Genomic DNA, 23,230 nt, shown 5'->3' on the forward strand with positions numbered 1-23,230 from the left:
ATACCACAAGAGTTACTAATAATGGGATTATTATCTATGATTTATTGGTTAATAATATATATATATATAAATGGGGCCGTTGCTCAGCTCAACTCTCCCACCTCCCAGTGTAATGGTTTTCTGTATGAGAAGGAGAGTCGGACCAAAATGCCGCGTGTAGATTGCGATCCATGTTTGAATGAACAAACGTAAAACACGAATCAATACAAACACTACAAAATAAAGAACGTGATGAACGTAACGAAAACCTAAACAGCCCTATCTGGTGAAAACACATAGACAGGAACAATCACCCACAAACACACAGTGAAACCCAGGCTACCTAAATATGGTTCCCAATCAGAAACAATGACGAACACCTGCCTCTGATTGAGAACCATATCAGGCCGAACATAGAACTGGACAAACTAGACATATAACATAGAATGCCCACTCAGATCACACCCTGACCAACCAAAACATAGAAACATACAAAGTAAACTATGGTCAGGGTGTGACACCCAGTTCTTGTTTTGTTTAAAACTCGCCTATTTGCACTGAAGGGTCACACTCCCGAGCCTAGACCTTCCAAATCCAACAAGATCCGGAGATCCTGGATCATGAGAAGAGGAGTGTTGGTGGATGACAGTATAGCTTCCGTTCCTCTCCCTCCCGAGGGAATGTCTGTTTTTCCTGTGGGAGAGAAGGAACGCTGTCCAGTCCTCTACTCCCCACTGAACCCATTTCCATGACTCAAGCCTAACAGCTTGTAATGTTATGTTGTGAAGTTGTTTGCCTAATTGAGTTTTCAATGATAACTCTATTTGATCAGTTACAAAACGACAGTTTTCAATAGAGCATTTGGTATTTTTTTGTCTCTATTATGCAATTATATTTCTGTGGTTATAGAGTCGTGGCCAAAAGTTTTGAGAATGACACAAATATAAATGTTCACAAAGTCTGCTGCCCTGTCTGTAGATACTTTTGTCAGATGTTACTATGGAATACCGAAGTATAATTACAAGCATTTCAGTATAATTTACAAGCAGTATAATTTACAAGCATAAGTGTCAAAGGCTTTTATGGACAATTACATGAAGTTGATGCAAAGAGTAAATATTTGCAGTGTTGACCCTTCTTTTTCAAGACCTCTGCAATCCGCCCTGGCATGCTCTCAGTGAACTTCTGGGCCACATCCTGACTGATGGCAGCACATTCTTGCATAATCAATGCTTGGAGTTTGTCAGAGTTTGTGGGTTCTTGTTTGTCCACCCGCCTCTTGAGGGTTGACCACAAGTTCTCAATGGGATTAAGGTCTGGGGTGTTTCCTGGCCATGGACCCAAAATATCGACGTTTTGTTCCCCGAGCCACTTAGTTATCACTTTAGCCTTATGGCAAGGTGCTCCATCATGCTGGAAAAGGCATTGTTCGTCACCAAACTGTTCCTGGATGGTTGGGAGAAGTTGCTCTCGGAGGATGTGTTGGTGCCATTCTATATTCATGGCTGTGTTCCTAGGCAAAATTGTGAGTGAGCCCACTCCATTGGCTGAGAAGCAACCCCACACATAAATGGTCTCAGGATGTTTTACTGTTGGCATGACACAGGACTGATGGTAGCGCTCACCTTGCCTTCTTCTGACAAGCTTTTTTTTCCAGATTCCCCCAAACAATCGGAAAGGGGATTCGTCAAAGAAAATTACTTTACCCCAGTCCTCAGCAGTCCAATCCCTGTACCTTTTGCAGAATATCAGTCTGTCCCTGATGTTTTTCCTGTAGAGAAGTGCTGCCCTTCTTGACACCAGGCCATCCTCCAAAGGTCTTCGCCTCACTGTGCGTGCAGATGCACTTACACCTGCCTGCTGCCATTCCTGAGCAAGCTCTGTAATGGTGGTGCCCTGATCCCGCAGCTGAATCAAGTTTAGGAGACGGTCCTGGTGCTTGCTGGACTTTCTTGGGTGCCCTGAAGCCTTCTTCAAAACAATTGAACCGATCTCCTTGAAGTTCTTAATGATCCGATAAATGGTTTATTTATGTGCAATCTTACTGGCAGCAGTATCCTTGCCTGTGAAGCCCATTTGTGCAAAGCAATGATGACGGCACGTGTTTCCTTGCAGGTAACCATGGTTGACAGAGGAAGAACAATGATTCCAACTACCCTCCTTTTGAAGCTTCCAGTCTGTTATTTGAACTCAATCAGCATGACAGAGTGGAGTGATCTCCAGCCTTGTCCTCATCAACACTCACACCTGTGTTAACGAGAGAATCACTGACATGATGTCAGCTTTTGTAAATGTAAATGACATCGTCGAAGGCGAGGATCGGTAGGATTGTCAGTTTTATGAGGGTATGTTGGCAGCGTGATCAAAGGAGGCTTTGTTGCGAAATAGGAAGCCGATTCTAGATTTAATTTTGGATTGGAGATGCTTAATGTGAGTTTGGAAGGAGAGTTTACAGTCTAACCAGACACCTAGGTATTTGTAGTTGCTCACATATTCAAAGTCAGAACCGTCCAGATTAGTGATGCTAGTCGGGCAGGCGGGTGAGGGCAGCGATCGGTTGAAGAGCATGCATTTAGTTTTACTAGTGTTTAAGAGCAGGCCACGGAAGGAGTATTGTATGGCATTGAAGCTCATTTGGAGGTTTGTTAACACAGTGCCCAAAGAAGGGCCAGATGTATATAGAATGGTGTCTACATTGGACATGGCAACAAGACCTGCCCCACCTACCATGGACATGGAAACCAGACCTGCCCCACCTACCATGGACATTGAAACCAGACCTGCCCCACCTACCATGGACATGGAAACCAGACCTGCCCCACCTACCATGGACATGGAAACCAGACCTGCCCCACCTACCATGGACATGGCAACAAGACCTGCCCCACCTACCATGGACATGGCAACAAGGCTTGTCCCACCTGCCATGGCAACACAAACCTCATGCACTATATTCAGCTTACCATCACATGTTAACTGAGCTGGACTGAGCTGTACTCTGCTCTACTCTACTCTGCTCTACTCTACTCTACTGTACTCTACTCTACTCTGCTGTACTCTGCTGTGCTCTGCTCTACTCTGCTCTACTCTACTCTACTCTGCTCTACTCTACTCTACTCTGCTCTACTCTGCTCTACTCCACTCTACTCTACTCTACTCTATACTCTACTCTGCTCTACTCTGCTCTACTCCGCTCTACTCTGCTCTGCTCTGCTCTGCTCGACTCTACTGTTCTGACCAGTCTATAGAAATCTGATTCACTAAATCCAACTGACTGTCACGTGGTACTAGTAGTACGTTGTGGCTCGAGGCACTCCTTTTGTGATCTAGGTTGTTACACCATGTGTTTAATCCAACTGTGTACAAAATAAGTCACAATACCAGCTGAATAAACAGGACTTGGAAGTAAAGGCTATTGTCCAGTAAACTGCAGTGTGTTGTAGCTGGTAATACTGTCAACAGTAGCATCCTGTGTCTCCTCTTATCCGCATAGGAAAAACCACGTGTTTGTGTTTGTACTGACTGTCCTGAGTTCCCCTTGGAGACGTTTGAGAAGGTGTCCGTGTATGCGTTCTTTGTAGATGAAAATATTCAGGTAAAAATCTATTTTATTTTTGCCTGGTTCATAGATCTGTGTGTTCTTAAGCAAACTCCTGAGGTTGTTAGGGGAGTCAGAAGAGTTGGTTCAAGTACATCATATCTGAGACCAGACCAGACTACAAATCTCTCGCCTCTGATCATAACGATGAGGATGCCATATATTGTATTGGGATGTTAGTAGAACTCTAGTTCCAGATGACCTCTCCCTCAGGTGTACCCCATTGTGGGTTTCCCTGACCAGGAGATCTGTGATGCCTCCAGGAAGGCGTCTCAGGAACACCACAGTAGGTTCTCACCACAGTAGGTTCTCACCACAGCAAGTTGCCTGTCACATCCTACAACAGGTGAGCCTTCTCTCAGTCCTGCTAGTGACCTGTCCCAATACACATCCTACAACAGGTGAGTCTTCTCTCAGTCTTGCTAGTGACCTGTCCCAATACACATCCTACAACAGGTGAGCCTTCTCTCAGTCCTGCTAGTGACCTGTCCCAATACACATCCTACAACAGGTGAGTCTTCTCTCAGTCTTGCTAGTGACCTGTCCCAATACTCACCCTACAACAGGTGAGCCTTCTCTCAGTCCTGCTAGTGACCTGTCCCAATACACATCCTACAACAGGTGAGCCTTCTCTCAGTCTTGCTAGTGACCTGTCCCAATACACATCCTACACCAGGTGAGCCTTCTCTCAGTCCTGCTAGTGACCTGTCCCAATACACATCCTACAACAGGTGAGCCTTCTCTCAGTCTTGCTAGTGACCTGTCCCAATACTCATCCTACAACCGGTGAGCCTTCTCTCAGTCCTGCTAGTGACCTGTGCCAATACTCCTGAACTGCATCCTTCCTCCTCTGTCAGTTGCATCTTGCAGCAGGTCTGTCTAGGTATCTAGGTCTTTTCTAGAGCTTTCCACACGACTGAGCCCGAACAGAGCCGTGCCAAGCCAAGCTTTACGGAGCTAGACTGCTTACTAATCCACTTTAGCTCAGGATGATAGTGTAAAGAGTATCTTAGCCCAGGGTCATGTTCTTACGCTACTGAACGGATTCCTCTCCCCTGCGATGCCCCACCTGAACACTATCATCTTGTGTCAATACCAGCGGAGGCTGGTGGTAGGAGCTATAGGAGGACGGGCTCTTTGTAATGGCTGGACTGGAATAAATGGAACGGAGTCCAACATGTGGTTTCCATATGTGTGATGTGTTTCATACCGTTCCATTCATTCCATTCCATACATTACAATGAGCCCCTCCTCCTATAGCTCCTCCCACCAGCCTCAGCTGGTCAATACTATTAATCTGTATCCTTCCATTCTCCCTTACCTTAAAAATACAATTGCCTTTAACGGCCACTAGAGGTCAGCCCTCTCATAACAGAGCCTTTCTGCAATGAGGTTTGACTACAATGTGGACTTTGTAATGCGTTGTTATATCCACTCAAACGTTCCTATTCCTTCACAGCGTCAAACCATTGAATGGGTTCCCGTCACTCCGGTCTTCTATAGTTACAATGGAAAAAAACGAAGACTATGTTTACGGTCTTGATAATAACGTTTCCTACTCCTAAATATCCCTCCGCCTGTGTTTCAGCAAACAAGTTGAATTGAAAGTATATTCATCACACATTTTAATTGAAAAGATATGCTATACTATAGCAATGATATCCAAAGTCTATGAAACCGGATAACGGAATGTTTGTTATTAGAATAGAATCATTCGGATATAATCTAGTCAATCTGTTTCTATGTTTTGGATCATCCACTGAACTAGAGGAGGAGGAGACTTGTTGCCGGTGCGGAGTTAGTGTGTGTTTCTAAGTGTAATCAATGAATTGGTTTTATATGAATCTGAGTATTCTACTACGTCCTCCTCAGTCACAATTTACATGTTGAATTTACAAGGGGAAAAAAAATGTATATAACCTGTATTTTTATAAATGTCTTTGATTTTGTATATCTCTATCTTTGATCATTTGGAATTGGTAGGGTGGGATCATGCAAAAAAAGGTATTAGGTGAACAATAGGTTAGTAAAGAAAGAAAAACAACAGTAAAAAGACAGTGAAAGATAGCAGTAGCGAGGCTATATACAGTAGCGAGGCTATATACAGTAGCGAGGCTATATACAGTAGGGAGGCTATATACAGTAGCGAGGCTATATACAGTAGGGAGGCTATATACAGTAGCGAGGCTATATACAGTAGCGAGGCTATATACAGTAGTGAGGCTATATACAGTAGCGAGGCTATATACAGTAGTGAGGCTATATACAGTAGTGAGGCTATATACAGTAGAGAGGCTATATACAGTAGTGAGGCTATATACAGTAGAGAGGCTGTATACAGTAGCGAGGCTATATACAGTAGCGAGGCTATTTACAGTAGTGAGGCTATATACAGTAGCGAGGCTATATACAGTAGCGAGGCTATATACAGTAGCGAGGCTATATACAGTAGCGAGGATATGTACAGTAGTGAGGCTATATAAAGTAGTGAGGCTATATACAGTAGAGAGGCTATATACAGTAGCGAGGCTATATACAGTAGCAAGGCTATATACAGTAGTGAGGCTATATACAGTAGAGAGGCTATATACAGTAGAGGCTATATACAGTAGCGAGGATATGTACAGTAGCGAGGCTATATACAGTAGTGAGGCTATATACAGTGGAGAGGCTATATACAGTAGAGGCTATATACAGTAGCGAGGCTATATACAGTAGCGAGGCTATATACAGTAGTGAGGCTATATAAAGTAGTGAGGCTATATACAGTAGAGAGGCTATTACAGTAGCGAGGCTATATACAGTAGAGAGGCTATTTACAGTAGCGAGGCTATATACAGTAGTGAGGCTATATAAAGTAGTGAGGCTATATACAGTAGAGAGGCTATATACAGTAGCGAGGCTATATACAGTAGCGAGGCTATTTACAGTAGTGAGGCTATATACAGTAGAGAGGTTATATACAGTAGAGAGGCTATATACAGTAGCGAGGATATGTACAGTAGTGAGGCTACATAAAGTAGTGAGGCTATATACAGTAGTGAGGCTATATACATTAAAGAGGCTATATACAGTAGAGGCTATATACAGTAGCGAGGATATGTACAGTAGCGAGGCTATATACAGTAGAGAGGATATATACAGTAGTGAGGATATATACAGTAGAGGCTATATACAGTAGTGAGGCTATATACAGTAGTGAGGCTATATACAGTAGAGGCTATATACAGTAGTGAGGCTATATACAGTAGTGAGGCTATATACAGTAGGGAGGCTATATACAGTAGGGAGGCTATATACAGTAGTGAGGCTATATACAGTAGCGAGACTATATACAGTAGTGAGGCTATATACAGTAGCGAGGCTATTTACAGTAGTGAGGCTATATACAGTAGGGAGGCTATATACAGTAGTGAGGCTATATACAGTAGCGAGACTATATACAGTAGAGAGGCTATATGCAGTAGGGAGGCTATATACAGTAGCGAGGCTATTTACAGTAGTGAGGCTATATACAGTAGAGAGGCTATATACAGTAGTGAGGCTATATACAGTAGCGAGGCTATATACAGTAGAGAGGCTATATACAGTAGTGAGGCTATATACAGTAGCGAGACTATATACAGTAGAGAGGCTATATACAGTAGCGAGGCTATTTACAGTAGTGAGGCTATATACAGGCACCGGTTAGTCAGGCTGATGTGAGATAGTATGTACATGTAGATATGGATAAAGTGACTGCATTAAATAACCCTGCCCCTTTTTTGCACTTTTCGTTAGAGCCTGTAAGTAAGCATTTCACTGTAGTCTACACCTGTTGTATTCAGCATTTCACTGTAGTCAACACCTGTTGTATTCAGCATTTCACTGTAGTCAACACCTGTTGTATTCAGCATTTCACTGTAGTCTACACCTGTTGTATTCAGCATTTCACTGTAGTCTACAACTGTTGTATTCAGCATTTCACTGTAGTCAACACCTGTTGTATTCAGCATTTCACTGTAGTCTACACCTGTTGTATTCAGCATTTCACTGTAGTCTACACCTGTTGTATTCAGCATTTCACTGTAGTCTACACCTGTTGTATTCAGCATTTCACTGTAGTCTACACCTGTTGTATTCAGCATTTCACTGTAGTCAACACCTGTTGTATTCAGCATTTCACTGTAGTCTACACCTGTTGTATTCAGCATTTCACTGTAGTTAACACCTGTTGTATTCAGCATTTCACTGTAAGGTCTACTACACCTGTTGTATTCAGCATTTCACTGTAGTTAACACCTGTTGTATTCAGCATTTCACTGTAAGGTCTACTACACCTGTTGTATTCAGCATTTCACTGTAGTTAACACCTGTTGTATTCAGCATTTCACTGTAGTCTACACCTGTTGTATTCTGCGCACGTGACAAATAAACTTTGACTTGATTTAATGTGGAGAAAATGAATTACTTGTCTAGGCCCGTTATTATAGTACCCAACCAATACGTTATCATAATGTGCTAGATACACCTGCACAAACACATAATATTGTTCCCACTCGATGTGCGTCATGAGTGTAATGAGCAGATATTTGATTGGCGACAGAGCGGGAGGGAGCTGGGAAGCGCAGCCGAGGATGATGGAGAGAGGGACTACCTACAGGAGGAGTGGCCTTCACGATCCCAGCCCAACATGCGGAGTTTGTTTATAACGTGTGGAACGCGACAATGTGGAGTCATCTCACGTCGCTTCTCTTTCTCAAACCCTGCGGCAGATCGTTTCACCCTGTCACTGTATCAGGAGCCCGTCTACGTTAGATTTGGACTGGAATAACTAATCTTCAGAAATCAAAGAGTCTGGTAAGTTGCGGAAAAGTTTACTTTCTGACATTAACTTTGATTTTTGAAACGGCTCTTTCAATTTTGTGAGGCAGGCTATGAGGATATTGTTGGCAGGTAAAATCTGTAAAGCACATGATTTATGAGATGATGCTATACATCTATTCTAGATCAATCAATAGCCTACCAAAATTATTTCACAACTTATTTTGCTCTGTTTATAAACGTGTAAACAGCCGAATATATTCCAATGTGTGTGACTGAGATTCAGGGAGAAGCTCAATGTCTACATTGAGACATTTACTATGTTGATTTTCGAGGAATATCCATTTACAATGGAAGATATTGAAGCTTATAACACAGCAAGTTTAGAACCAGTAGCATAGAGAATACAGTGAACCACCCCTAAAGCAAATCTCTGGTCCTGGCTGAAATGAGTAAGGTGCAGTGATTGTCTATAAGACATCCTGTTGTGGCAGTTGACTCCTCTGTACAAACTGTTCGTCAGACTGTTGTTTAGTCCTGTGACTGTGGCTACGTTGTGCCTTTCCTCTGTCTTTCCTCTGTGACTACGTTGTGCCTTTCCTCAGTCTGTGACTGTGACTACGTTGTGCCTTTCCTCTGTCTGTGACTGTGGCTACATTGTGCCTTTCCTCCGTCTGTGTCTGTGGCTACATTGTGCCTTTCCTCCATCTGTGACTGTGGCTACGTTGTGCCTTTCCTCAGTCTGTGACTGTGGCTACGTTGTGCCTTTCCTCAGTCTGTGACTGTGGCTACGTTGTGCCTTTCCTCAGTCTGTGACTGTGGCTACGTTGTGCCTTTCCTCCGTCTGTGACTGTGGCTACATTGTGCCTTTCCTCCGTCTGTGTCTGTGGCTACGTTGCTTCACTCTCTTTCCCATGACTGTATCTCTGCATTGTGTCTTTCCTCTTATCTCAGTGCCACTGGAATAATAGTTTGACATAGGCACGGAACCTAACAAGGGAGAAGGGGAAAGATACTTTAACCTACTTGGATAGAGGGAGAGAGAGAGAGAGAGAGAGATGAAGAGAGAGAGAGAGAGAGAGAGATGAAGAGAGAGAGAGATGAAGAGAGAGAGAGAGAGCGCGCGAGAGCAAGAGACAGAGCGAGAGAGCGAGCGAGAGAGCGAGAGACAGAGCGAGAGAGCGAGAGAGAGAGCGCGCGAGAGAAACAGAGAGAGAGAGAGAGAGAGAGCGTGAAAGAGAGAGAGAGAGAGAGAGAGAAACAGCACTAGATGCTTGGAGAGTTTGAGTATGCTGTCGGTGACACATCAAATCAAAGTTTATTTGTCACGTGCACCGAATACAACAGGTGTAGTAGACCTTACAGTGAAATACTTACTTACAGGCTCTAACCAACAGCGCAAAAAAGGTATTAGGGGAACAACAGGTAAGTAAAGAAATAAAACAACTGTAAAAAGACAGGCTATATACAGTAGCGAAGCTATAAAAGTAGAGAGGCTACATACAGACACCGGTTAGTCAGGCTGATTGAGGTAGTATGTACATGAATGTATAGTTAAAGTGACTAAACATGTTAAACCTCTGATGTAGAGAGCTGCTCACTCTCCACAGTAGAGAACATCTAGCCAGGTACTTCACTACAGAGTCTCTATGTACTTCACTCTCTACTGTAGAGAACATCTAACCAGGTACTTCACTACAGAGTCTCTATGTACTTCACTCTCTACTGTAGAGAACATCTAACCAGGTACTTCACTACAGAGTCTCTATGTACTTCACTCTCTACTGTAGAGAACATCTAACCAGGTACGTCACTACAGAGTCTCTATGTACTTCACTCTCTACTGTAGAGAGCATCTAGCCAGGTACTTCACTACAGAGTCTCTATGTACTTCACTCTCTACTGTAGAGAACATCTAACCAGGTACTTCACTACAGAGTCTCTATGTACTTCACTCTCTACTGTAGAGAACATCTAACCAGGTACTTCACTACAGAGTCTCTATGTACTTCACTCTCTACTGTAGACAACATCTAGCCAGGTACTTCACTACAGAGTCTCTATGTACTTCACTCTCTACTGTAGAGAACATCTAACCAGGTACTTCACTACAGAGTCTCTATGTACTTCACTCTCTACTGTAGAGAACATCTAACCAGGTACTTCACTACAGAGTCTCTATGTACTTCACTCTCTACTGTAGAGAACATCTAACCAGGTACTTCACTACAGAGTCTCTATGTACTTCACTCTCTACTGTAGACAACATCTAGCCAGGTACTTCACTCTCTACTGTAGAGAACATCTAACCAGGTACTTCACTCTCTACTGTAGAGAACATCTAACCAGGTACTTCACTCTCTACTGTAGAGAACATCTAGCCAGGTACTTCACTCTCTACTGTAGAGAACATCTAGCCAGGTTCTTCACTCTCTACTGTAGAGAACATCTAACCAGGTACTTCACTACAGAGTCTCTATGTACTTCACTCTCTACTGTAGAGAACATCTAACCAGGTACTTCACTACAGAGTCTCTATGTACTTCACTCTCTACTGTAGAGAACATCTAACCAGGTACTTCACTACAGAGTCTCTATGTACTTCACTCTCTACTGTAGACAACATCTAGCCAGGTACTTCACTCTCTACTGTAGAGAACATCTAACCAGGTACTTCACTCTCTACTGTAGAGAGCATCTAGCCAGGTACTTCACTCTCTACTGTAGAGAACATCTAACCAGGTACTTCACTCTCTACTGTAGAGAGCATCTATCCAGGTTCTTCACTCTCTACTGTAGAGAACATCTAGCCAGGTACTTCACTACAGAGTCTCTATGTACTTCACTCTTTACTGTGGAGAACATCTAGCCAGGTACTTCACTACAGAGTCTCTATGTACTTCACTCTCTACTGTAGAGAACATCTAACCAGGTACTTCACTCTCTACTGTAGAGAACATCTAGCCAGGTACTTCACTCTCTACTGTAGAGAACATCTAGCCAGGTTCTTCACTCTCTACTGTAGAGAACATCTAACCAGGTACTTCACTACAGAGTCTCTATGTACTTCACTCTCTACTGTAGACAACATCTAGCCAGGTACTTCACTCTCTACTGTAGAGAACATCTAACCAGGTACTTCACTCTCTGCTGTAGAGAACATCTAACCAGGTACTTCACTCTCTACTGTAGAGAGCATCTAGCCAGGTACTTCACTCTCTACTGTAGAGAACATCTAGCCAGGTACTTCACTACAGAGTCTCTATGTACTTCACTCTTTACTGTAGAGAACATCTAGCCAGGTACTTCACTACAGAGTCTCTATGTACTTCACTCTCTACTGTAGAGAACATCTAACCAGGTACTTCACTCTCTACTGTAGAGAACATCTAACCAGGTACTTCACTCTCTACTGTAGAGAGCATCTAGCCAGGTACTTCACTCTCTACTGTAGAGAACATCTAACCAGGTACTTCACTCTCTACTGTAGAGAGCATCTAGCCAGGTACTTCACTCTCTACTGTAGAGAACATCTAGCCAGGTACTTCACTACAGAGTCTCTATGTACTTCACTCTTTACTGTAGAGAACATCTAGCCAGGTACTTCACTACAGAGTCTCTATGTACTTCACTCTCTACTGTAGAGAACATCTAACCAGGTACTTCACTCTCTACTGTAGAGAGCATCTAGCCAGGTACTTCACTCTCTACTGTAGAGAACATCTAACCAGGTACTTCACTCTCTACTGTAGAGAGCATCTAGCCAGGTACTTCACTCTCTACTGTAGAGAACATCTAGCCAGGTACTTCACTCTCTACTGTAGAGAATGTCTAGCCAGGTACTTCACTCTCTACTGTAGAGAACATCTAGCCAGGTACTTCACTCTCTCAGTGGGTGCTCCAGTGCAGTGTTCACACTTCACAATGCTTATCTGGCTGGTGCCCTGCTCCAACGGTAACTGAGCTGCCTCGGCCACAAGGTAGCAAACAATAGCCGACCTGATATACCCGATGAACATTGATTTATTTTTATCCTCCCATACTCGAAGTCCTGTTATCTACATATTCCAAGTCATTGTTTGAAATTGAAACGCATTTCTGAGTTGATATTGAGTATCAATAGAACTGAATGAGAATAGAATGTCTACTTTGTCGTCCATTTTTGTGAGAAACAGAATTGTGTCCCTCTGCTTATGTCAAAAATGGTACAACAAAATATATCTCTTCTCACGTTTACAATCTCTATTCTAGGGTGACATCGTGATGGAATTATCACTATATCTGTTTGAGTGTCTGTTTGAGTGTCTGTTTGAGTGTCTGTTTGAGTGTCTGTTTGAGTGTCTGTTTGACATAAAGAGACAGATGTTTAAAGTGCTGTCTATTCATCAGTGGGGAATCATTCCCAGGAGCTACACAGCCTTCAAGACTGTTTGAACATCGTTTACAACACATTTTTTATTTTATTTAACCTTTATTTAAGAAGGTAAAACAAAGTCAGTTAAGAACAAATTCTTATTTTCAATAAGTGCCTAGGAACAGTGGGTTAACTGCCTGTTCAGGGGTTTGAACTTGCAACCTTCCAATTACTAGTCCAACACTCTAACCACTGGGCTACCCTGCTGCCACAACCAACATGTCCCAATATGCTTTGTGTTTACCGTGAACAAGCAGCTACAATAGTCATTTACAACATTAACAATGTCTACACTGTATTTCTGACCAGTTTGATGTTATTTAAAAATCGACAATTTATTTACAAAACATTTTGCTTTTCTTTCAAAAACAAGGACATTTCAAAGTGACCCCAAACTTTTTAATGGTCTCATTTCGCTGACGACCCTCCCGGCTCCGCCCACCGACATCCTATTAAAGGAAAACAAGAGCAAAGAGAAAGAATTCGGCAGACGGAGTGGGAGGATCAATACAATGGTCTTCACTCTCTCCCCCCTATTTCCTCCTCTTTGTCTCTGACGTGTAGTTTCATCATGATAATAGAGACTACAGCCAGATCTGAGCTAGTCATAGGCAATAACTACTTGTAGGGGCTCGGGTGTTGTAACGTGAGTTGTAACATATGTACAGTGTTACACCATTCCCTCATCAACACAAAGACTGAGATATTTAAAAACTGCCACGTTGAGAGATGATCTGTCCTTATCCAATAAACGATGTTACATGTTACTGAGAGGTCTCCGGTGTATTAGAACCAGAACCCGGTGACCAGAACCTGCTGATGTGTTCTCTTCCTCTCCAGGTCCAGTTGATTGATTTTACCTAACGGGACTGTGCCAGGGCTCAGAGGTTACAGGCTAGTCTGAGGCTGGGCTGAGAGGGTCTGAAAATGTGTCAAAAATACCACAATAGTACCTATTTAGTGCACTACTTTTGACTAGAGCCTTATACGACCCTGGTCAAAAGTAGGGCACAATATAGGACACAGCCTGAGGGTGAGCCGGACTTAGAATGGACTTTGAGGGGTCTGAATCTAGAGGCTAGGCTGGAGGTCAGTCTGTCTGTTGGGACACCTCCAGTCCTCTATTGCTAGTCAGCGAAGCACACTGGGCGGCAGGTTTTGTTCCTCAAATTAACCCAGAGGTCCCATGCACATCTCATGGGACCAGCTCTCTGATCTTACCCTCCCTATATCTCTCCCAGCACTCCATCCCTCCACCCCCCTCCCCATGCCCCAGCTACCTCCCTCTGGCTTGCTTCTACGCCGTCAGGGACTAGGTAGAACTCCGGGTCTGGTTCTCCTCACAACAGGGTAGAGCTCTGGGTCTGGTTCTCCTCACAGCAGACTGACAGATCTGCAGTGGAAAGAGAGGGAAGGCTGAGGAAAGAGCGAGAGAAGGATGAGGGGGGAGGGAGAGGGGGACAGAGCGAGAGAGAGATAAAGGGGGAGGGAGAGAAAGATGAGGGAGGGAGGGAGAGGGGGGCAGAAAGAGTGAGAGAGAGATGAGGGAGGGAGGGAGAGAGGGAGAGAGATGAGGGAGGGAGGGAGGGAGGGAGGGAGGGAGGGAGGGAGGGGAGGAGAGAGAGAGGAGGAGAGAGAGAGAGAGAGAGCGAGATGAAGGGGGTGTGATGAAGGGATGAGTATTACATGTTGTATTGTCTTTCTAGTTCAGGTCCTACAGTCAGAGTGTAAATCTAGAACCAGTAGAACATATTGAATATGTAACATTATCTATAAAACTATATTGTCTCTTTTGTTTATAAAACATATCATATTGCCTCTTTAAACACTGCAAGACCAAGGCACTGTGGGCCTGTAGGAAAGACAGAGGGAGATAGATGCTGCTGGGTGGTTTATAGTCAAGACGGGGTCCTGGGTCCTTCTCATTGTTTCAGTATGTGTCAGACTGCTGCCTAAGGAGGGCGAGAGAGAGAGATGGGTTGAGAGAGAGAGCGTGAGAGAGGAGGAGAATGAAAGAGAGTGAAAGATAGGGGGGAGGAAGTTAAAAATCAGAGAGACTGTAGGTATCAAGTACCCCTGTTTTCCCTTCGATGAGGAAAGCTATGAAGTGTTTATTTCCTAAACGTCTCAGTTGTATATTTTGATTTAATTGATTTAAAACATGCTATTTCAAATATTTAATTTAACCGTTTTTTACCGTCTTTTTCAGTCAGAGGTGGTGTACCGACTGTTTCAGTCAGAGGTGGTGTACCGACTGTTTCAGTCAGAGGTGGTGTACCGACTGTTTCAGTCAGAGGTGGTGTACCGACTGTTTCAGTCAGAGGTGGTGTACCGACTGTTTCAGTCAGAGGTGGTGTACCGACTGTTTCAGTCAGAGGTGGTGTACCGACTGTTTCAGTCAGAGGTGGTGTACCGACTGTTTCAGTCAGAGGTGGTGTAGCGACTGTTTCAGTCAGAGGTGGTATACCGTCTGTTTCAGTCAGAGGTGGTGTACCGTCTGTTTCAGTCAGAGGTGGTGTACCGACTGTTTCAGTCAGTCAGAGGTGGTGTACCGACTGTTTCAGTCAGAGGTGGTATAACGTCTGTTTCAGTCAGAGGTGGTGTACCGACTGTTTCAGTCAGAGGTGGTGTACCGTCTGTTTCAGTCAGAGGTGGTATACCGTCTGTTTCAGTCAGAGGTGGTGTACCGTCTGTTTCAGTCAGAGGTGGTGTACCGTCTGTTTCAGTCAGTCAGAGGTGGTATACCGTCTGTTTCAGTCAGTGGTGGTATACCGTCTGTTTCAGTCAGAGGTGGTGTACCGTCTGTTTCAGTCAGAGGTGGTATACCGACTGTTTCAGTCAGAGGTGATGTACCGTCTGTTTCAGTCAGAGGTGGTGTACCGTCTGTTTCAGTCAGTCAGAGGTGGTATACCGACTGTTTCAGTCAGAGGTGGTGTACCGACTGTTTCAGTCAGAGGTGGTATACCGTCTGTTTCAGTCAGAGGTGGTATACCGTCTGTTTCAGTCAGAGGTGGTATACCGACTGTTTCAGTCAGTCAGAGGTGGTGTACCGACTGTTTCAGTCAGTCAGAGGTGGTGTACCGACTGTTTCAGTCAGTCAGAGGTGGTGTACCGACTGTTTAGGTCAGAGGTGGTATACCGACTGTTTCAGTCAGTCAGAGGTGGTATACCGACTGTTTCAGTCAGTCAGAGGTGGTATACCGACTGTTTCAGTCAGTCAGAGGTGGTATAGCGACTGTTTTAGTCAGTCAGAGGTGGTATACCGACTGTTTCAGTCAGTCAGAGGTGGTATACCGTCTGTTTCAGTCAGTCAGAGGTGGTATACCGTCTGTTTCAGTCAGAGGTGGTGTACCGACTGTTTCAGAGGTGGTGTACCGACTGTTTCAGTCAGAGGTGGTGTACCGACTGTTTCAGTCAGAGGTGGTATACCGACTGTTTCAGTCAGTCAGAGGTGGTATACCGACTGTTTCAGTCAGTCAGAGGTGGTATACCGACTGTTTCAGTCAGTCAGAGGTGGTATACCGACTGTTTCAGTCAGTCAGAGGTGGTATTCCGTCTGTTTCAGTCAGAGGTTGTGTACCGACTGTTTCAGTCAGAGGTGGTGTACCGACTGTTTCAGTCAGAGGTGGTGTACCGACTGTTTCAGTCAGTCAGAGGTGGTGTACCGACTGTTTCAGTCAGTCAGAGGTGGTGTACCGACTGTTTCAGTCAGAGGTGGTATACCGTCTGTTTCAGTCAGAGGTGGTGTACCGACTGTTTCCGTCAGAGTTGGTGTACCGACTGTTTCCGTCAGAGTTGGTGTACCGACTGTTTCCGTCAGAGGTGGTGTACCGACTGTTTCAGTCAGAGGTGGTGTACCTACTGTTTCAGTCAGAGGTGGTGTACCTACTGTTTCAGTCAGAGGTGGTGTACCGACTGTTTCAGTCAGTCAGAGGTGGTGTACCGACTGTTTCAGTCAGAGGTGGTGTACCTACTGTTTCAGTCAGAGGTGGTGTACCGACTGTTTCAGTCAGAGGTGGTGTACCGACTGTTTCAGTCCGTCAGAGGTGGTATACCGTCTGTTTCAGTCAGAGGTGGTGTACCGACTGTTTCAGTCAGTCAGAGGTGGTGTACCGACTGTTTCAGTCAGTCAGAGGTGGTATACTGTCTGTTTCAGTCAGAGGTGGTGTACCTACTGTTTCAGTTAGAGGTGGTGTACCGACTGTTTCAGTCAGTCAGAGGTGGTGTACCGACTGTTTCAGTCAGTCAGAGGTGGTATACTGTCTGTTTCAGTCAGAGGTGGTGTACCTACTGTTTCAGTCAGAGGTGGTGTACCGACTGTTTCAGTCAGAGGTGGTGTACCGACTGTTTCAGTCCGTCAGAGGTGGTATACCGTCTGTTTCAGTCAGAGGTGGTGTACCGACTGTTTCAGTCAGTCAGAGGTGGTATACTGTCTGTTTCCGTCAGAGGTGGTGTACCTACTGTTTCAGTTAGAGGTGGTGTACCGACTGTTTCAGTCAGTCAGAGGTGGTGTACCAGCTGTCTATAGGTATGACAGAGTTTTATACGCTCCTGTTTAAATTATTCATCAAATGAATTGATTGATTATTTTTATTAGTGTAATTGGGAGAACACCCTAATTCAGCTGCATAGCGTGTGTATGTTTAAGTATCAATCAGATGGAATTTCAGCCCCACACTCCCAGCTGTGTCTGTGACAGCGCGTTGAAGAATAGAGTCCCATGTCCTCCTCCAACTCAGATTGGTTACAGTATACTTTATGTAGAGCGATTAGGTGACTAACATATACATTCCTCCTCGTTTCCTCTCTGGGTTATTAAGGCATGTTTCTATACATCATGTGTTTATACAGTTGTGATATAAACCAGACCAGCTGACATGTTAATAATATAATACAAAACCTCACCACCCACTTATACATATGTTGCATCTTAATTTGATCATCATGATGTTTCAGGAAATTAAAACTTCTAAAGTTTGTAATTACCATTTAAAAAAATGTATCAAACCCTACCAAAAAAAATGTCCATTAATTATAATCCACATCATATTTCACATTACATGCAGAATTATTTTCCTTCTGTGAGAAACTGAGTCAAATTAAGATATCGCATCTGTAGTACTACTCCCTGTATCCTGTTTCCTTAGGGTAGGGCTGGGGTATGGGTACGTTCTGTCCACTGGTTCTCGCTGGACATAAAGAGAGGAAGTGGGACGTTCTCAGGAGTGGTTGTCGTTTGCTGTGTGTGAACAAAGCTTGTATTGGGAAGGTGTAATAACATTAGCAAGTGCATGTTACATGACAGTCCAGTCAAGGCTTTGTGGTTATTGGGATGTTACACGCACTGTTTATTTTGTGTTCCTTCCTTTCCTGCTGTTTCCTGTGTGCGTGCGTGCGTGCGAGAGAGAGAGAGAGAGAGAGAGAGAGACAGAAAGAGAGAGAGAGAGACAGAAAGAGAGAGAGAGAGAGAGAGAGACAGAGAGAGAGAGAGAGAGAGACAGAGAGAGAGAGAGAGAGAGAGAGAGACAGAGAGAGAGAGAGAGAGAGAGAGACAGAGAGACCACCCAACCATGTCACTAGTGTCCCCTCTCTCTCTAGACAGTGCAAGAGCAAAGCTATTGGCCTGTTCCTTCCGTTGATACAACAGACGCAATTACAAAAAGTAGCTGGATCATGTTAAGGCATTCTCTTCCGCTGCTCGTCTCACACAGGACACACACTGACTGGAATGGTATGATGCAACTGTTAAAACATAATGAGACGCACCAGCAGCTCACCGGACTTGAGTACTGGCACCTCAAAATGTTCTACTGCTTGAGCTCCTGTTCCTCTGATAGAATATGAGCACAGAAGGATTGAGGAGTTCCTGCACCTAAATATAAACAGTACCTTTACACAAAATGAATAGTGGAACCTGTTTCAGTCCAAGACCAGCACTGATACACATGCAGGGTTAGATGGAAAGGTAGGCAGGGATGGACGGCAGGCAGGGATGGAAGGTAGGTAGACAGGGATGGAAGGTAGGTAGGCAGGGATGGACGGTAGGCAGGGATGGACGGTAGGTAGGGATGGAAGGTAGGTAGGGATGGAAGGTAGGCAGAGATGGAAGGTAGGTAGGCAGTGATGGAAGGTAGGCAGGGATGGAAGGTAGGCAGAGATGGAAGGTAGGTAGGCAGGGATGGAAGGTAGGTAGGCAGGGATGGAAGGTAGGCAGGGATGGAAGGTAGGTAGGGATGGAAGGTAGGCAGGGGTGGAAGGTAGGTAGGGATGGAAGGTAGGTAGGGATGGAAGGTAGGTGGTATGGAAGGTAGGTAGGGATGGAAGGTATGTAGGTATGGAAGGTAGGTAGGTAGGGATGGAAGGTAGGTAGGGATGGAAGGTAGGTAGGTATGGAAGGTAGGTAGGTATGGAAGGTAGGTAGGTATGGAAGGTAGGTAGGGATGTAAGGTAGGCAGGGATGGAAGGTAGGTAGGGAAGGTAGTTTTGTGTCTTCATTAGTCTGTGACTTGAAATTACTAGATATAAACAAATGAATGTGTTGATTGAGACTACTATGGTATTGTTTTCACTCCATTTTGAGTGTGTCACATGGCCTTCATCACCTTTAGTATTTAAACTAACTTAACCTTCACAGCTTTAGTCTAAACTGGGCTGTCGGGAGTGATATCTCTCATAGGTTTTATGTTGTCATTCTCAGCTGAGGTGTTACCCTTCAATTGTGTGTCTGGAACTCTTTGCTCGGGCCTGGTCTGTAATGCCAGGTGACGACAGACACGGATCAGTCTGTCCATGTTGAGGTGATGAATGTTGTCTGGTCTGTCTGTTGTTGAGTCCATGTCCAGGTGACGACAGATACGGATCAGTATGTCCATGTTGAAGTGGTGAATGTGGTCTGGTCTGTCTGTTGTTGAGTCCATGTCCAGGTGACGACAGATACGGATCAGTCTGTCATCTCGTTCACAGACCACGGGTTAGAGCTACTGATTGACTACTTACAGGAGATCTCTCTCTCTCGCCCTTTTTACATCAGCAGATGTCACAAAGTACTGTACAGAAACATCAGCCTAAAACCCCAAACAGAAAAGCAATGCAGAGGCACGGTGGCTAGGAAAAACTCCTTAGAAAGGCAGGAACCTAAGAAGAAACCTAGAGAGGAACCAGGCTTTGAGGGGTGGCCAGTCCTCTTCTGGCTGTGCCGGGTAGAGAGGAACCAGGCTTTGAGGGGTGGCCAGTCCTCTTCTGGCTGTGCCGGGTAGAGAGGAACCAGGCTTTGAGGGGAGGCCAGTCCTCTTCTGGCTGTGCTGGGTAGAGATTATAAGAGTACATCGTTTTTCAAGATGTTCAAACATTCATTGATGACCAGCAGGGTCAAATAATAATCACAGTGGTTGTTGAGGGTGCAACAGGTCAGCATCTCAGGAGTAAATGTTCATAGCCGAGCATTCAGTGGTCGAGACAACACAGTAGGTGCGGTAGAGAGAGAGAGGAGGGAGGGGCGAGAGGGTAGAAAAAAAACAGCAGGTCCGGGACAAGGTAGCACGTCTGGTGAACAGGTCAGGGTTCCATAGCCGCAGGCAAAACAGTTGAAACTGGAGCTGCGGCTTGACAAGGTGGACTGGGGACAGCCAGGAGACATCAGGCCAGGTAGTCCTGAGGCATGGTCCTAAGGCTCAGGTATTTTTTGTTTTGGGGTGTTCAGTGATAATTGTCTATAATTACCCCCTGCTCAACAGCTGAGTTAAAGGGTGAGGGTTTTAGCCTCCAGAAAAAGTCCACAGGTGAAATGCTGTTGGTCTTCATGTTTTGTTGATCAACTGAAAGGAAAGTGTTTTACTATCAGGTGTTCTGTTTACTAAAGACCATGGTCCTGGAACACCTGCCAGATCAAATATTATCTTTCATTTGACAGATAACACATTCTTTATCATATATGGAATGTTATCTGCAGATGTGGGAGCACACACTGTATTCAAATCCACATGTGAAAGTGTTATGTTGTTACTGAAAAATTAAGAAATAAAACACAGGTTTAGAGACAGAAATTAAGTTTATAATTGTGAGTTTTATGGAGAGAGTAGCAATCTGGAGAGAGCAGGTATGAGAGAGTATCAATCTGGAGAGGGCGGCAATCTGGAGAGAGTGGCAATCTGGAGAGAGTATTAATCTGGAGAGAGTGGCAATCTGGAGAGAGTGGCAATCTGGAGAGAGTATTAATCTGGAGAGAATATTAATCTGGAGAGAGTGGCAATCTGGAGAGAGTGGCAATCTGGAGAGAGTATTAATCTGGAGAGATTGGCAATCTGGAGAGAGTATTAATCTGGAGAGAGTGGCAATCTGGAGAGAGTATTAATCTGGAGAGAGTGGCAATCTGGAGAGAATATTAATCTGGAGAGAGTATTATTCTGGAGAGAGTGGCAATCTGGAGAGAGTGGCAATCTGGAGAGAGTATTAATCTGGAGAGAGTATTAATCTGGAGAGAGTGGCAATCTGGAGAGAATGGCAATCTGGAGAGAGTATTAATCTGGAGAGAGTGGCAATCTGGAGAGAGTATTAATCTGGAGAGAGTGGCAATCTGGAGAGAGTATTAATCTGGAGAGAGTGGCAATCTGGAGAGAGTGGCAATCTGGAGAGAGTATTAATCTGGAGAGATTGGCAATCTGGAGAGAGTATTAATCTGGAGAGAGTGGCAATCTGGAGAGAGTATTAATCTGGAGAGAGTATTAATCTGGAGAGAGTGGCAATCTGGAGAGAATGGCAATCTGGAGAGAGTATTAATCTGGAGAGCGTGGCAATCTCGAATCAGACTTGACCGTTCAGACACAAGTCGCATGGCCAGAATCAGATTTGAATCTGACTTCAAACCACCTACAGTAGTGCTTGTCTTCGTCCTCCTCTGACGAGGAGTAAGAAATGTGAGACCAATGTGCAGCGTGGTAGGTGTCCATATTGTATTTAATACTGAACACTTGAACAAAAACAATAAAACGACAAAAACGAACAGTCCTGAACGGTGAAGCAAAACACAGAACAGAAAATAATCACCCACAAAACAAGAGTGAAAACAGTATGGTTCAGTAAGTATGGTTCTCAATCAGGGACAACGATTGACAGCTGCCTCTGATTGAGAACCGTACCAGGCCAAACACAGAAATACAACATAGAAAAAAGAACATAGACTACCCACCCCAACTCACGCCCTGACCAAACTAAAACAAAGACATAACAAAGGAACTAAGGTCAGAACGTGACACATACGTAGGTGGTCCTCTAAATTACAGCATATTGTTTTGATAATGTCATGTAAAATAACACACACACACACACACACACACACACACACACACACACACACACACAGACACACACACACAGACACACACACACACACACAGACACACACACACACACACACACACACACACACACACACACACACACAGACACACACACACACACACACACACACACACACACACAGACACACACACACACACACACACACACACACACACACACACACACACACACACACACACACCCTGACTCTCAGAGCAGTCCGTCTGAACTAAAAGAGGCCAAGGCGGCAACTCTGAGGAACAATGGCTAACAAAAATAAATGCATTCATGTCAAGCACATTGTCCCGCTACGTCTAAGGATGGGGAAGCGTAACAGAGTATTTGCGTAGCTCTCTAACCATAACACCACATGACAGTGTCAGACCTCAGCAACACGTAACAGAATGACAGCAAATCTGAAGCTTGTTTTTTTTCCCTTGTTGGGAGCAGCATCTGTGTGTTGCTCTACGTAATTTTTTTTTTAACAATATATACAATTGTAATTTAGCAGACACTCTTATCCAGAGCAATTTACACTAGAGAGTACATACATTTTCATACTGGTCCCCCATGGGAATCAAACTCACAACCCTGGCATTGCAAGCACCATGCTACACAGGACTTCTGTGTGGTTGGGTTATGTTGTATGGTGTTGTATGGTGTTGTGTTGTGTTGTGTTGTATGGTGTTGTGTTGTGTTGTATGGTGTTGTATGGTGTTGTGTAATGTGTTGTATGGTGTTGTGTTGTATGGTGTTGTGTTGTATGGTGTTGTGTTGTATGAGGTTGTGTGGTGTTATGTTGTATGGTGTTGTGTTGTATGGTGTTATGTTGTATGGTGTTGTATGGTGTTGTGTTGTATGGTGTTGTGTTGTATGGTGTTGTGTTGTATGGTGTTGTGTTGTGTTGTATGGTGTTGTGTTGTGTTGTATGGTGTTGTGTTGTATGGTGTTATGTTGTATGGTGTTATGTTGTATGGTGTTGTGTTGTATGGTGTTGTGTTGTATGGTGTTGTGTTGTGTTGTATGGTGTTGTGTTGTATGGTGTTATGTTGTATGAGGTTGTGTGGTGTTATGTTGTATGGTGTTGTGTAGTATGGTGT

The 23,230-nt window shown here is 44.3% G+C and overlaps 1 protein-coding gene across 1 annotated transcript in view; it reads left to right on the forward strand.

Moving 5' to 3' along the window:
* The first annotated feature begins 8,245 nt into the window (after positions 1-8,245).
* The window catches only part of LOC110529049 (semaphorin-3D), a 131,538-nt gene continuing 116,553 nt past the window's right edge, over positions 8,246-23,230 (forward strand). The window contains exon 1 of the mRNA XM_036984222.1: positions 8,246-8,416. The gene's annotated coding sequence lies outside the window, so the exon portion shown is untranslated. The remainder of the gene's footprint in view (positions 8,417-23,230) is intronic.

Source organism: Oncorhynchus mykiss, chromosome 7 (genome assembly GCF_013265735.2).
Source record: "Oncorhynchus mykiss isolate Arlee chromosome 7, USDA_OmykA_1.1, whole genome shotgun sequence".
Lineage (NCBI taxonomy): Eukaryota > Metazoa > Chordata > Actinopteri > Salmoniformes > Salmonidae > Oncorhynchus > Oncorhynchus mykiss.